Raw genomic sequence first — 14,497 nt, forward strand, 5'->3', positions numbered from 1 at the left:
GACTCTGCTTTCCAACCGCATGGTTCCGAGTTCTGTCCCATGGCGTGGCACTTTGAGCAAGCTTCTTCTAGTTATCTATATATATATATGTATGTATGTATGTATGTATGTATGTATGTATGTATGTATATATCTGTGTGCGTGCGTGTATATATGTGTCTTTATGTTTGTGTTTGTCACCCACCACCGCTTGACAACCCCGGTGTTAGTTTGTTTACGTCTCCGTAACATAGCGGCTCTCCAAGAAGATATCGATAGAATAAGTCCTAAGTTTACGCAAGAAACTCCTGACGCAGAGTCGTTGTACTAATCCGTCTTCAAGGCGATGCCCCAGCATGGCTGCAGTATAACGACTGAAACAAGTAAAAAAAGATATGCATGTTTATACGTATGTATATATAATATATGTATGTGCGTGTATATATGTATTTATATGTGTGTATATATTTACATGTATATATATATATATATATATATATATATATATATATATATATATACACATCCATATATTCATATACATACTTGTATATGCATGTGTGTAGATATTGTATGTATGTATGTATGTATGTATGTATGTATATATATATATAAAACATACACATATATATAACATGCACATATATATATATAACATACGCACACACATACTCACACATATAACATACAAACACATAAATAGATAGATAGATAGATAGATATAGATAGATAGATACACATACACTCATAAATTCCAAACACAAATATACACACACACACATATATATATATATACACACACACTCATACTTATATGTATTCACACGCGCATACATACATACATACATACATACATACATACATACATACATACATACATATATATACTCCACACATACACATGCACGTGTGTAATGTATATATATATATATACGTGTGTGAGTATTTCGGCCTAATTCTTTCTCTTTATAGTGGTTTCAAGTTAAAACTTCACATAAATTCTTTTTTCCACTTCCTCCCACCCCATTCCTTCGATTAACCAATATCTTTAATCTGCTCCCGCTTAAATTCTTTACCCCATCATCACTTCTCCCTCCCATCCGTCTCTCTCTCTCATTTTCCCTTTCTCTTAAATACCTCCCTGTCCCGGTATATATATATACATATATATATATATATATATACATACATCAGTTTCCCTCTCTATCACTATGTTTCTCTCTCTCTGTTTCTTTCTTGACCTCTTTCTATTCCTCTATCACCCATCCACTCCGACACTATGCCTTTTCCCTCCTCTTCCCGCCCTTTATCACTACTCCATTCATTTATATTTTATTCCTTTTTTCCTCTCATTTTTTTTTTGTACTCCTTTGCTGTTATTTCCTTTTTAATTTTACTCTTTCCTCTTCTCCCATCTAAGGGGAATGCCGCTACTCTGTAATGAAATATGCTCGGTTTGAGCGATCCCCTTCCCCAAACCACAATTTTCTTTGTGCGGTTCTCCTCTCCTCGTGTCCGCTCTCTTTTATTTCACTTCTGTTGAGGATTTACCTAGTTCCAGTCGATATTAGCAGCAGTCCAGCCAGCGACCACCATAGGCTTAGCAACAAATAAAATACCAAACCGCTGCATGCTAAACCGTGTCTAAAATTCTCTGTTAGTAACAGCGTGCAGTTCAAAGCCGATCACTCCATACATATTTGTATAACAAACATGTGCACACACATTTGAATGCTATCTTTATCTCCGGACCGTATCGCTTTTCCACAATACTCTTTGTTGATTGTTTACTAGCTTGCTATTTCGATTCATCATCTTTTTTCTTCTTTCGTTTTTCGTTCTATCTGTCTCTCAAGAGTTTTCGGAAAACAAATGCCGCAAGTCAAAAATATGCATTAAATTGTTAATAAAGGATAAATTTAATAAAAATAATAAGCAGATTTCGTTAAGAGTACGGACGGTCGGTACTTCACCATTCAATACGTGTGCATCTAATTGTGGTTATAATATCTAGGTGTATCTATATATAAATATACATACACAACTAGAGTACATGTGATATACAGGTAAAAAATAAAACGTACACGAATATTATCTTCAACATGCGCATACTGATTAAATAGATAATTTAATAAGCCTATATATATATACATATATATATATATATATATATATATATATATATATATATATATATATATATATATATATATATATATATATATATATATATATTGGTGTACTTATATATGTGTTGGTATGTGTGCATGTGTAGTCGACTGAGAATTGCTGTCATCGTTCAACCGTTGGTGGGGTCTCTCCGGAAATAAGTTGAAAGGCTGGAAGCATCTAGCTAAGCTTTCTCAACATCACAGAGGACCGACCACCGACAAAGACCAACCGTCTCCTCCACTTGGTTTTGCTCAGAATGGATTCTATAGTCGTTCCTTAATTAAACAAAACACCTCTTTTACCTTTCTTTATCGCACTGGACCTGTTACTATGGACAAACAGTTTATCTCCAAGAGATCACCTTCGGTAAGTAGTGGTTTTATTTATTGTTATTTTTTTTTTTCCGTCCCGTGATCGACTGCAAGTCGCTGTTATATATTTTTTTAATTGGAACTCGTGGGATATTTTTTTTCTGTTATTCCTGGATTACCATCAAGTTTTAGTTTCGTTGATGTTTATCACCAGTGCCAGCACGATCACAATAACTAACACTCTACCGAGACCATCGTAACCACCACTACCACTATCATCACAACCAACATCTTATCTCACAGCTTCCACCGCGAACACCATCATCACAACCGTCAACATCACCCCAACCACTTCATTCACAACCACCACTATCACCGGTCATCATCACCGCCACCGGTACCATCATTCTTACCGACATCACCATCACTATCATCATCGACATCAGTGTCCTTTGCATGATGATGTCACACAATGAACTTGAAAATGAAGTAAAAACAACTTGTGGACTCTGATAAAAGTACGTGGATTTTTGAGTTTTTCTGTTGTCTGTAGAAATGTGTTTGTTACCTTCAAAACACATCATCTGTTTACCTTTTCGTCTTGCTTGTACTTTTGCATCGTCTACGATTCATTATCAGCCCGGTCCGTATAACGTAAAACACCGGTAAAATAATACAAACCCATTGAAAATACAAGAGTAAACAATTTACAATGATGACGAGTCAAAGAAGCGAGCCCTTACACAGTTAATCGACCTGCTAGAAATAACGCCCAAATCTCCATTAAACCACACCCTACTTACTGTCTTGTAAAAAGAAAGAGGACAATGCCTTTGATCATGAGATCCGATCTATTAGGGCTGACCTGGGGGTTAATCAAGGTATAAATGGTGATGAAATCGCTGTTTTATGAATGCATTTGTGTATTTTTAAAACAAGGTTTAGTCACAGAAGCGAAGCGATTACAGAAATATAGTCCACATTACGTATATATTAATACATGTATTGTTTGTAATTTATTCGAGACCTTCCTTTGGGATGTTATGTATGTATGATAGGTTCTTAAAATTATATATATATATATATATATATGTGTGTGTGTGTGTATATGTATGTATTTATATATATACGTATGTGTTTGTGCGTGTGTATAAATAAATAAATGAGAATATTTATATATGTGTGTATATATATGTATGCATGCGTGCATGTATATATATATATATATATATATATGTCGATGCATTATATGCATATGTGTGTGCATATGCATATATATATGACACGCTATTTACCATGTGTATGAATGTGAACTTTCGTTTGACCTCTGCTTTTGTCATTACATCATTACACTTTATGTATACACACACATGCACATATGTGTATATGTAAATATAGCAAACACACGCACGCGCATACATACATACGTGTTTAACCATATTGTAATGTTCACTCACAAATGTTATTACCTCTCTAATGAATTTAATTACTTAAATAACAAATCTATTTACACTTGTAAAATCTTTGAGCGTGTTAAGGTTGAATTACAAAGTGATATGTTTCTGTAGTTTGTGTAATAATAGAGCAACGGACACCTGTAGCAGGTGAGAAAAAAAAGAGAGAGAGATAAACTAGGCAAGTCTGTATTGGAATAAACTTTTGGGGGTGTTTCCGTTGTTAAACAGACACCGAGAAAACTAGTCTCCGAATAATTAAAAAATATAAACTAACTTCTGTTTATTTATTATCGTTTAGTCAGTTATCTACAGTTACGTTTTCTTAAATACTATCTATTACATTAAATATCAATTAATTTCATTAATAAATATATTCAGGTAGACGTTAATACACACCCACTCATACGTATGTTTGTGTTATTATGAGTGTATGATTTTTGCGGATCATACGCAACCTTTGTTTCTGGAAGCACATGTAAATATATAGATTAAATCTTATTCTGAGTGTGAGTGATACACATTATTAATTTCAATTTATATTTTAGTGAATTTATAAATAAACTTACAAACACAACTGGCCTAAATTTGGTGCAAACTCGAGCATAGAAAATTAGGTTGTTTATAAATTATATGATGATTATTATAATGGTGGCTTCTTACGTTGGCACAAGACTACAGATTTATAGGGGAGGTATTATTATTTTGAATAATCTCTTGAGATTTAAAAGGGTTTTTTTAATGTTATTTCTCGTTGGGATGAAAGGCAACAATTAACTAGAATGGGATTTGAACTTAGTATTTGAAAATAAAGGGACATAACTAGATGGCCCCAAGGTATTTGTCTGACCCTCCAACTTGTTCTGATCCCGATATGGAAGGACAATTTTAAAGGGGATGAAATACAGACAATTTAATCAACACCAGTACTTGACCAGTACAAATCCCAAAACGGTAATGACTATCTTCGTAGGATTTGAACCCAAACCGTAAAGGGACGTAACTAAAACACAGCAAATAAAGCATTCTGTTTGGCGCTCTACCGGTTCTGACATCCAAGGTTCTAATCGCATCAATGATTCTCATATAATCACACTTTGTAGAGAGGAATGTAACCGATTAAATTGACTCCAATGTTTAACAGAAACTCTATTTTATCGATCACCGGAAAGATGAAAGCAATAGGGGAAAAAGCGTAAAACTGCAGTCAGTTTTTAAATATTGATACTTAAAGTGCTGTCTGGTCATCATCAATCAGAAATTATCGAGTCATGTTTTAGTTTATTTTAGCCGTCAGCGTTGTGGCTTTGTTGGAGCAACAGATAAACTTTTTAGCTGGTTAGCTAACTGCATAGTTTTGAACACTGGAGTTGCTGTAATCGACTAGCCCCTCCCCGGAAATTGCTGGCCTTGTGCCAGAAGTTGAAACCTATATTTTCTCTTCATCACACACACACACACACAATATATATATATATATATATATATATATATATATATATATATATATAATAAAATCTCGTTTAGCATCAGCACTTAGCATCTTGGGTGACATAATTGAAGTCCATTCTGTTGCAAAGCAATCGGGCCAGGTCTTTGGGTTTGAGGACACCTTCCGCTCTCTCCCTTGCATCAGTCTCAGAGGCTTTATAAAGTATCACCAAATTGCCCTTTCCTCTGATCTTCGTACACACAAACATACACATACATACATAGATATATACACGTACACGCTAATATACATATCCTCTAGTGCGCATGTGTGGCTATGGGTTTGTACATGATATATGTGTCCCCCCATTATTGTGATATTATGTCTATTTAGAACAGGCTGCAGCTGAAAGTGCCTCAGTTGGTAGGGAATCAGTTGTCCTTTATTAAACATTCAATCCTTATGGCTCAGAGCTCCCATAGACCTTTCACGTGAACTTACACATGTTCATAGCAAGTGAAATTAAATCTTAAAGTAGAAGGTTATTTGAAATTAAAAACGAAATAAGATCCACAAGTTAGCTTATAAGGCCAGTCAACTGGATTTTCAAGGTTTTTTTTTTGTTTTAGTATTTAATGATATTTTAACCGTTGAAAAACGCAAAGCATTTTGGGTGATTCGAAAACACCGGAAGTGAACAATTTTCGGTCCCTAATGAATGAGAAGTGATATATTTTCCTGTGGCTGCTGACCTTTTTTTGATCCAGTTGTTATGTTATTCATTGACTGAGCAGTCTCCTGGGAGAAGATGGTAACAGTAATGATAACAATAATCAGGTATACTGTATTTGATGGAAAGGAACATGGGTTCGATTCGCGACCATGGAATTAAAAACATGGACGAACCCAAGGTGTGTGTAAATTTTGTAAGCTGAAGGAAGACTTCCCAACTCGGTTTAATATTTCTTCACTGAAGCTTATACTTTACCAAAGCACACAAATTATGTGTCATATATAGATGTGTGGGTGTGTAAAATATTTTACGTTTCTGTGTGTGTATGGTATGTATATTACGTGTGTTTATTGAACGTTACTTTGGCGTATGTGTATGTATGCATGTGTGTGCAAGTAAAAGTGCATTTAACAATTCATTAAAATACTTACGAAGCCTTCCATATTTGTTTATTCGCAACTCCGTAAAAAACCCCAAAAAAACATCAATTTAAATTTACGATTTATTAACATACTGAACCCCATTCCAAATTTTGTATTTTTACTTAGAAAACTACTCACTTCCGCCAGTTATCATAAATAAATACCATTTCCATGATTCTCATAGCAGTCTTTTACCAAATTTACCCGATCCAGGTTGTAGTCGACATTTCACCTCCAAATGTCCCAAGATAAGAAAAAGCACCACCAGCTTCCTAGCCTACCTACAGTTATAAGGTCATCCACTCTACATGTTTTACTTTGTATGTAGACACGTCACCTCTTTCTATAAAGGGGCCATGATAAATTTTCAGTTCTTAAAATAAAATGTTTTTCATGTGTCCATTGCCTGTTTTACAACCTTTCTTTTTGTCGATAATTCTTAGTTTAGAAATATGAAGAACATTATATATATATATATAATGGCGGTTCCCTACCAAGCCACCGCCGACAGGCCGAAACTGGTTATATGTATATATTTATAAATGCATGGCAGTTCTTATACAAATTCTCTTGTATTATCGTTTGAACTCATATTTATTGCTGTGCAGCCATATTCAACAATTGTGACTACGTTCCAGTCCTTCATTTTTACTTTGTTTAAACTAGATGGCCATTACATTACGTACGTGGTCGAACTTAGCAGAATCTAGCTGCGGTTTCCTTGACGAGCTGCTTGCTGTTTATAAAATACCATAGAGTTTCTTTGTTGTAAATACATCATATTATCCCCTTTAAACCAATTTACTTTTATCTCTACACGTTTATATAAAAATTAGGACACAAATGTCACTATTAAAATGATGCTGTCTGAATGTCTTGAAACATTTTTTTGGAGCCAGCAGACAATGCACGATGTTGAAAGAATCGTGTATTGTCCTTACTACGCCTTACTAACTCTAATAGACTGCTATGATTGAACGAGCACTTTCTGGGTTATCATGGTTCTTAGCCCTCTTAAGACTAAAAGTGAAAAAAAAAAAAAGATAGATAAAAATCCTTTGTGAAACAATGCATTTTATTCCTATTGTCTAATGCTACTTCCAACTCCATACATAGATATAACAAGTTCTTAAGTGACCTTATTCTGAGACTTAATTCTAAGTAATAGTTATTTCTTGAGAATCAAATTGTGCTAGACATGCATTTGCCTTGTAATATATTTGTTTCTTTGAAGAAATTATTATGCCTTTGATTTTATTAGGGCCAATTTAAAGGTAATTGCGTTTCTTTAAGTTAGAAATAAAAGAAAAAAGAACCTTTCAACATCAAAGTGAATAATGTTCTTTAAACTAAATAAGACCTAGTTTGCTCTCTCTATAGAATATAGCACTCATCTTGTGAGTATAATAGTTTATTTGCTGAGCCTTTGATAACTAAAAAAAATTGGTTGTTGACAATCAGAAAGCATCATTGTTTCGGTGTGAAAAATGGTATTTTCTTGCTGCAGTCAGTTGAAACATTTTCTGCTCTTTTCAGAAAAGCCATGCTATTTGTCCTTATCTTAAGTAACACCTTTCAAATGATTTGCTTTGTCTCTGTGACAAATGGAATCATTGATACTTTCTGCTTCTCTGAACTTTTTATTTCCAATTGGTCTCATATGATTTAGTACATGTATTTTTTCGCCCTCTGTTATGTACTTTGTATCCTTTGAACCAAATTCTGTACTAAATTACACAACCCACTTTTAATTACGCAACCACATTTTTTTCGCCTCTTACATTTTGCAACTCTTGACAATGTACTTACAGTACTCTAACCCTATTATCAGGAAATCCGCAACCATCATTTTAACATTCGCTTTTCCATTCCTGTATGGATCAGATGTAATTTGTTGACACAGATGTTCTACACCTAGATGCTCTTGTCACCAACCCCCACCTGTTTCCAAATAAGGCAATATCTCCCCAAGTCCTTTGAACTTAAACAACACAATAGCTAGGCATGCTTTCACCAAAGATTGCAAATGAATGACAGCACTTGTATGACAGTCAAGTTTGTAGTTAGCTTGTGACATGAAGAGGAGACAAACACACATACGTATATACGTAAGTATATATGTATGTCTGCACGTCTACCAAATCCATTCACAAGGCTTTGGTTGGCCTGGGGTTGTAGTAGAGCTGTATTCTCTTTCCGTATTATTATGAGGTATTTAGGGGACCCAGCACCACCTTGCACCCTACCTCAAAATGTACACAAAGATATTAAAAATACTTTAGATACGCTCCAAATATTGCTATGGCCTTGATTAATATCTAAACAGAACCTCGTGTAAATACCAGTTTAACATTAGCTTTAATAGTCAATTTAGTGTAAACTGAAACGAGCCAAGGACTGAACTTCTACATGGTTGATAGCTCTACTAGAAATAGCAATCAAAGCTCTCATCACATCCTATAGTCTTCAAACTTCTTGCTGTCAACCTGCCTGAAACTACATCAGTTTCTGTGATAAAATCTTTCATATTAATTTAACTTTTGAACATCAGCTTAATGATAAAATTATTTCACTAAATTCTTCATTACTTTCAAAATTAATTGAAACAAAGGCAGTGTATTTCCACAGATGTACGGGCTTGGTCAAATTCTCCCATCCACTCATGTAAAACATGAAGTAGCCATGAATCTCCTCTACAAACTGTAAACCCTTTTCCTGCTTCCCCCCATCGTACTTTAATCTCTCAACGTCTTGCTTAAAGTGTCTAACCTATCTCTTATCCTTCCCTCTTCAAGGGAGCTCTTCAGTCTTGCAAAGTTACATGGTAGCCCATTGCTGGTGTCATGAAAGAAGCAACCAATACGCTCTGTAAAGTGGTTGGTGTTAGGAAGAAAATTAGGCCGTAGAAATCAAGCCAAAACTGTGACACTTGGACATGACGTCCTCTGACCTGTTAACTCTTGTCAAAACATCTAATTCACCTGCTAGCATGGAAAGCGGATGTAAAATGATGATGATGGTGATGAACAAGTTAAAAGATGAAAGACCTGTTGGGTAATTTCTCAATGAATTATGCTTGAATAGAAAGTGTGATGGTGACGGCTGAAATGCCTTTGATTACGCGTCTGCTTAATGAGTGCAACAAACATCAAACAACACTCCAGGCTATTTTGCGGTCTCACCACTCCCATTCTGAACTAAATACCGAAGTAAAAGAAGTTTAGTTTTGTAGTTAGAAAGAATAGCTCCCTTAGTCATTACGTCTCTTATTCCTTTAACGGTAAGGATGATAATAACGATAATGATGAGGACAGTAATAATAATATTCATAATATATCATTATTATTGTAATAGTGAAGATGATAATGATAATATATAATTATACTGTTGAAATTGAATTAAAAGGAATATTTGTTTGTCTTTGAGATTCCCAGGAAATAAAGCCAGTTCCGATTTACAGCTAAGATAACACTTGACGCTACTACTCATTGAAATGATGTAACTAAATCGTTATGGAAAAATGCCTGGCAGAGATTGGCGCCTGTTGTAAAGTCTGTAAATTGCTTAAAAGTTTGACTCCTGACTCAAAGGTAATTTTATTAATTTGATCCTAAATCTTCTTCAGGTTCCTAGAGAACTTAAAACGTGATGATATATTTTCTAGTATTCTTTGCAGCTGACCAGAATTCATAATCTTTCCGAAGGAAAATTCAGAGAAAAGAAATATATTGGTGTTTAGGCATAGAAACTAATTGAGTTGCAGAAGCAATTCAATGAGAAATAGTAGTATTTACACACATTGCTTTCAGCTTTGAGCACAAGGCCAGCAAGTTTTGAGGAGAGTACTGACCCCAGTACTCAGCTTGTACTTATTTTATCAATCCTGAAAGGACGTAAAACAAAGTTGACCTTAGTGGAATTTGAACTCAGAATGAGAATGTAAAGGTGGATGAAATGCTACCAAGCATTTTGCCTGGTGTGCTGACAATTCTACCAGCTTGCTACCTTAACATTTGCATGTGTTGTCATCGTCATCATCATCATTTAACGTCTGATTTCCTGTGCTGGGATAGGTCAGATGAAACTTGTTAAGGCAGATTTTGTTTTTATAGCATAATGCTCTCCCTGTTGCAAACCTTCATCTGATTCCCAGTAAGTCTGTTAAAGAGTATGCCTAGCCCAACAGCCAGGGGTTAGTGTGCACGTGTAAGACGAGGGGAATACACAAACACAGGTCTGTCGTCTCGCTGAAATTTTACTGAGAACATATTCTTCGTGGTTAGATGATTCGGCATCTATTTCTAGCATATAGGAGTCCACTTTTGCTGGTCATTCCTCTTATTTGTGTATGTAATATAATTTTAATCTTCGGATTTTTAATATACTGGACCACTGGTTTTAATTGATTAATATCAATTTCTACCCTTATTATTAAATTCCATATATATATATATATATATATATATATATATATATATGTGTGTGTGTGTGTTTGTGCACAGTTACTTAATCACATGGTATACACACAATGTGTTTTCCATGCTAGCATGGGTTGGACAATTCCTCAGGAGCTGATGAACCAGAGGACTGTACCAATGTCTACTTTGACATGACGTATATAATTGGATGCCCTTCTTCATGCCAACGACTTTACAGAAAGTACTGGGTGGTTTTTTACATAGCACCAGCACTATTGAATAACTCATGTAGTTATTACAGCTAGCCTTATTCTGTCTGTTAAGGATAACCTTTACAGAGGTTACCCCTTCACCATACTATTCTACATCTGAACGCAATTGCTGTTCTCCTAAAACAGGAAATATGTGAATTCATTGCCTGCATGAAAAGTGAAAGTTAAATGATTATATATATACATAAACATACACACATATACATGCATGTGTGTTTGTATATTATATGGCTCAGTGGTTAGAGCATTGGGCTCACAATCACGAGGTAGTGAGTTTGATTCCTGGATCAGGTTGTGTGTTGTGTTCTTGAGCAAGACACTTTTATTTAACATTGCTCCTGTTTACTCAGCTGTAGAAATGAGCTGTGACATCACTGGTGCCAAGCTGTATTGGCCTTTGCCTTTCCCTCAGATAAAATTGATGGCGTGGAGAGGGAAGGCTGGTATGCATGGGTGACTGCTGGTCTTCTATAAACAACCTTGCCCAGACCTGTGCCTTGGAGGGGAACTTTCTAGGTGCAATTCATGGCTGACGGGAGTTTTTTATATATATATATATATATATTATACATAAATATACAGGCATACCTCACATCAGTTTTCAAAAATAATACACGGAAAAAAAAATCAAGTAAACTCATTTTACTCGACTTTACGTCTGTTCGCCACAAATATTGTAATCATAAAATCACTAGAAAACCATTAAAAGAACATGAAGTCAATGTTATTGTACAATAAATAAGAATGAAAGCATATAAGATCATATTAAAATACATTCAGTAAATGTTAAGATACACACCATAAAGTAGAGTAGCTTAGTGAACGAAATCATGAAATCAGCTGTGTTGTCTTATTTATCGGTCTTTCAGACTTCATATTGCACTAGTTCCAATATCTACCGTTAGGCTTCGTTGTCACTCGTGATTCCCGCGATTGCTTTGAATTTAGATTTGTTTACATCTGTTTATCGGCTGCTTTCTCCTTCTCATTCATTTGTGACTTTATTTTTTGCCCCCATGGCTCCTAAGGAAATTCATAGTGAAAGTGCTAAGCGTCATGCTATAATGCTGGAAGATAAACTTGCTATGATAAAACACCATGGAAAAAGTGAAGAAGTGGCAGCAATTGCACGATCTTTTGGGATGAATCGGACATCTGTATCGACGATTGTACATAATAAGGACAAGATTTTAGCACATGACAAATCTGAAGCCCCAGGGTAAATTCAGCCAAGCCTAGCTTAGAGACAAGTTAATTTGACTTAAGTTGTGTCTCCTGGAACCAATTAACGACATAGGGTGAGGTATGCCTATATATATATCTTTTAAGTTTTATTTGTTTTGGTCATTCGACTGTGGTCATACTGGGGCATGTCTGTGTTTGTACCCAACCACTGCTTGATAACTGATGTGTTTATGATCCCATAACTTAGCAGTTCAGCAAAAGAGACAGATAGAATAAGTACCAGGCTTCGAAAATATGAAATAAGTACTGAATTCGATTCATTCGACTAAAATTCTTTAAGGTGGACAAAGACACACATATGTGCATGCACACACACGCATAAGCACAACAGGCTTCTTCCAGTTTCTGTCTACCAAATTCACTCACAAAGCTTTGGTTGGCCTGAGGCTATAGAAGAAGATACCTGGTCAGCTCCTGTCAAACTGTCGATGTTAAACAATGATGATGATAGATATACATACATACCATGGGCTTCTTTTGGTTTCCATTTACCAAATCCACTCACAAGGCTTTGATTAACCCAAGGCTATAGTATAAGACACATTCCCAAATTGCCAAGCAGTGGGACTGAACCTGAAACCATGTGGTTGGGAATCAAACTTCTTATCGCACAGTCATACATATACATACAGTATACACACATACACATATATATACACACACACATACGTACATACATATATATGTGTATATGTATCAAAAGAGGAGGAGTGCTTTCTGTAATATCTATAGGTGTGATTGATTATTTATCTTCAATTTGAACATCTGTAGGTTTATATGTGTTGGAGAACACGAGCAAGAAGATTGTTTCGGAAAGGAGGGTAGGATAGAACTAAGCAAAGTGTTTAGTGCAAGGCTAGGGTGACTCTCAGACTGCACAAAACCACAAGGTGGTTTTTGGGACAGATTTTCTTAGCTTCATTCAGCACCTAAGAACATATGAGCTTATGGCACCAATTATTGTCATATGGTTGTTTTATTAGCTGCAGCGTTGCCTTCCTAGTGCATTGCATATGTTAGCGCATACCGTCTGTAACATTGTTCCATGCACACATACATATACACACACATGTATGTGCATGAGCATACTTTTCCATTAACTCTTTATGTTCACTTTTTCTTATATGATGTGTACATTTATATATAGTGTTTAAATATAGCATGTGTCTATTATTTACGTATTTTGGACCTGTTTCTGCTAACATATAAACCTGACCACAATAATACCTGCATGTGTTTGGAATAAGCAGTGTGGTATTTGCATTGTAGTATACTCTTTTACTCTTCTATCTGTTTCAGTCATTTGACTGCGGCCATGCTGGAGCACAGCCTTTAGTCGAGCAAATTGACCCCCGGACTTATTCTTTGTAAGCCTAGTACTTATTCTATCGGCCTCTTTTGCCAAACCGCTAAGTGACGGGGACATAAACGCACCAGCATCGGTTGTCAAGCAATGCTAGGGGGACAAACACAGACACACAAACACACACACATATACATATATATACATATATACGACGGGCTTCTTTCAGTTTCCGTCTACCAAATCCACTCACAAGGCTTTGGTCGGCCCGAGGCTATAGTAGAAGACACTTGCCCAAGGTGCCACGCAGTGGGACTGAACCCGGAACCATGTGGTTGGTAAGCTAGCTACTTACCACACAGCCACTCCTAAGACATGCCTTTGTGAAATTTTACCACACTATATTGTGGCACTCTGCTGGTTATAACAACGAGAGTTTCCAGTTGATCCAATCAACGGAACGGCCTGCTCGTGAAATTAACGGGCTGTGACAAGGCTGGCCCTTTGAAATACAGGCACAACAGAAACAAGAAGAAAGTTGTGGTGAAAGAGTACAGCAGGGTTCGCCACCAACCCTTGCCAGAGCCTTGTGGAGCTTTAGGTGTTTTTGCTCAATAAACACTCACAACACCCGGTCTAGGAATTGAAACTGTGATCCCATGACCATGAGTCCGCTGCCCTAATTTCTGGGCCATTACGCTTCCAACCACCACACTATATATATATATATATAAGGATGACATGCAAATTTGTGAA

At 35.8% G+C, this 14,497-nt stretch overlaps 1 protein-coding gene across 4 annotated transcripts in view; it reads left to right on the plus strand.

Annotated features, from left to right (window-relative positions):
* The first annotated feature begins 1,531 nt into the window (after window positions 1–1,531).
* The window catches only part of LOC106867786 (axin-1), a 214,702-nt gene continuing 201,736 nt past the window's right edge, over window positions 1,532–14,497 (plus strand). The window contains exons 1-2 of one of the 4 annotated variants that reach the window (XM_089346993.1): window positions 6,034–6,259; window positions 9,930–10,093. The gene's annotated coding sequence lies outside the window, so the exon portion shown is untranslated. Of the gene's footprint in view, window positions 2,518–2,589; window positions 2,981–6,033; window positions 6,260–9,929; window positions 10,094–14,497 lie in introns of those variants that run through there. The other 3 variants (XM_089346992.1, XM_089346991.1, XM_089346994.1) reach the window with 3 other exon arrangements.

This window comes from Octopus bimaculoides, chromosome 2, assembly GCF_046866305.1.
Source record: "Octopus bimaculoides isolate indiv1 chromosome 2, ASM4686630v1, whole genome shotgun sequence".
Classification (NCBI taxonomy): Eukaryota; Metazoa; Mollusca; class Cephalopoda; order Octopoda; family Octopodidae; genus Octopus; species Octopus bimaculoides.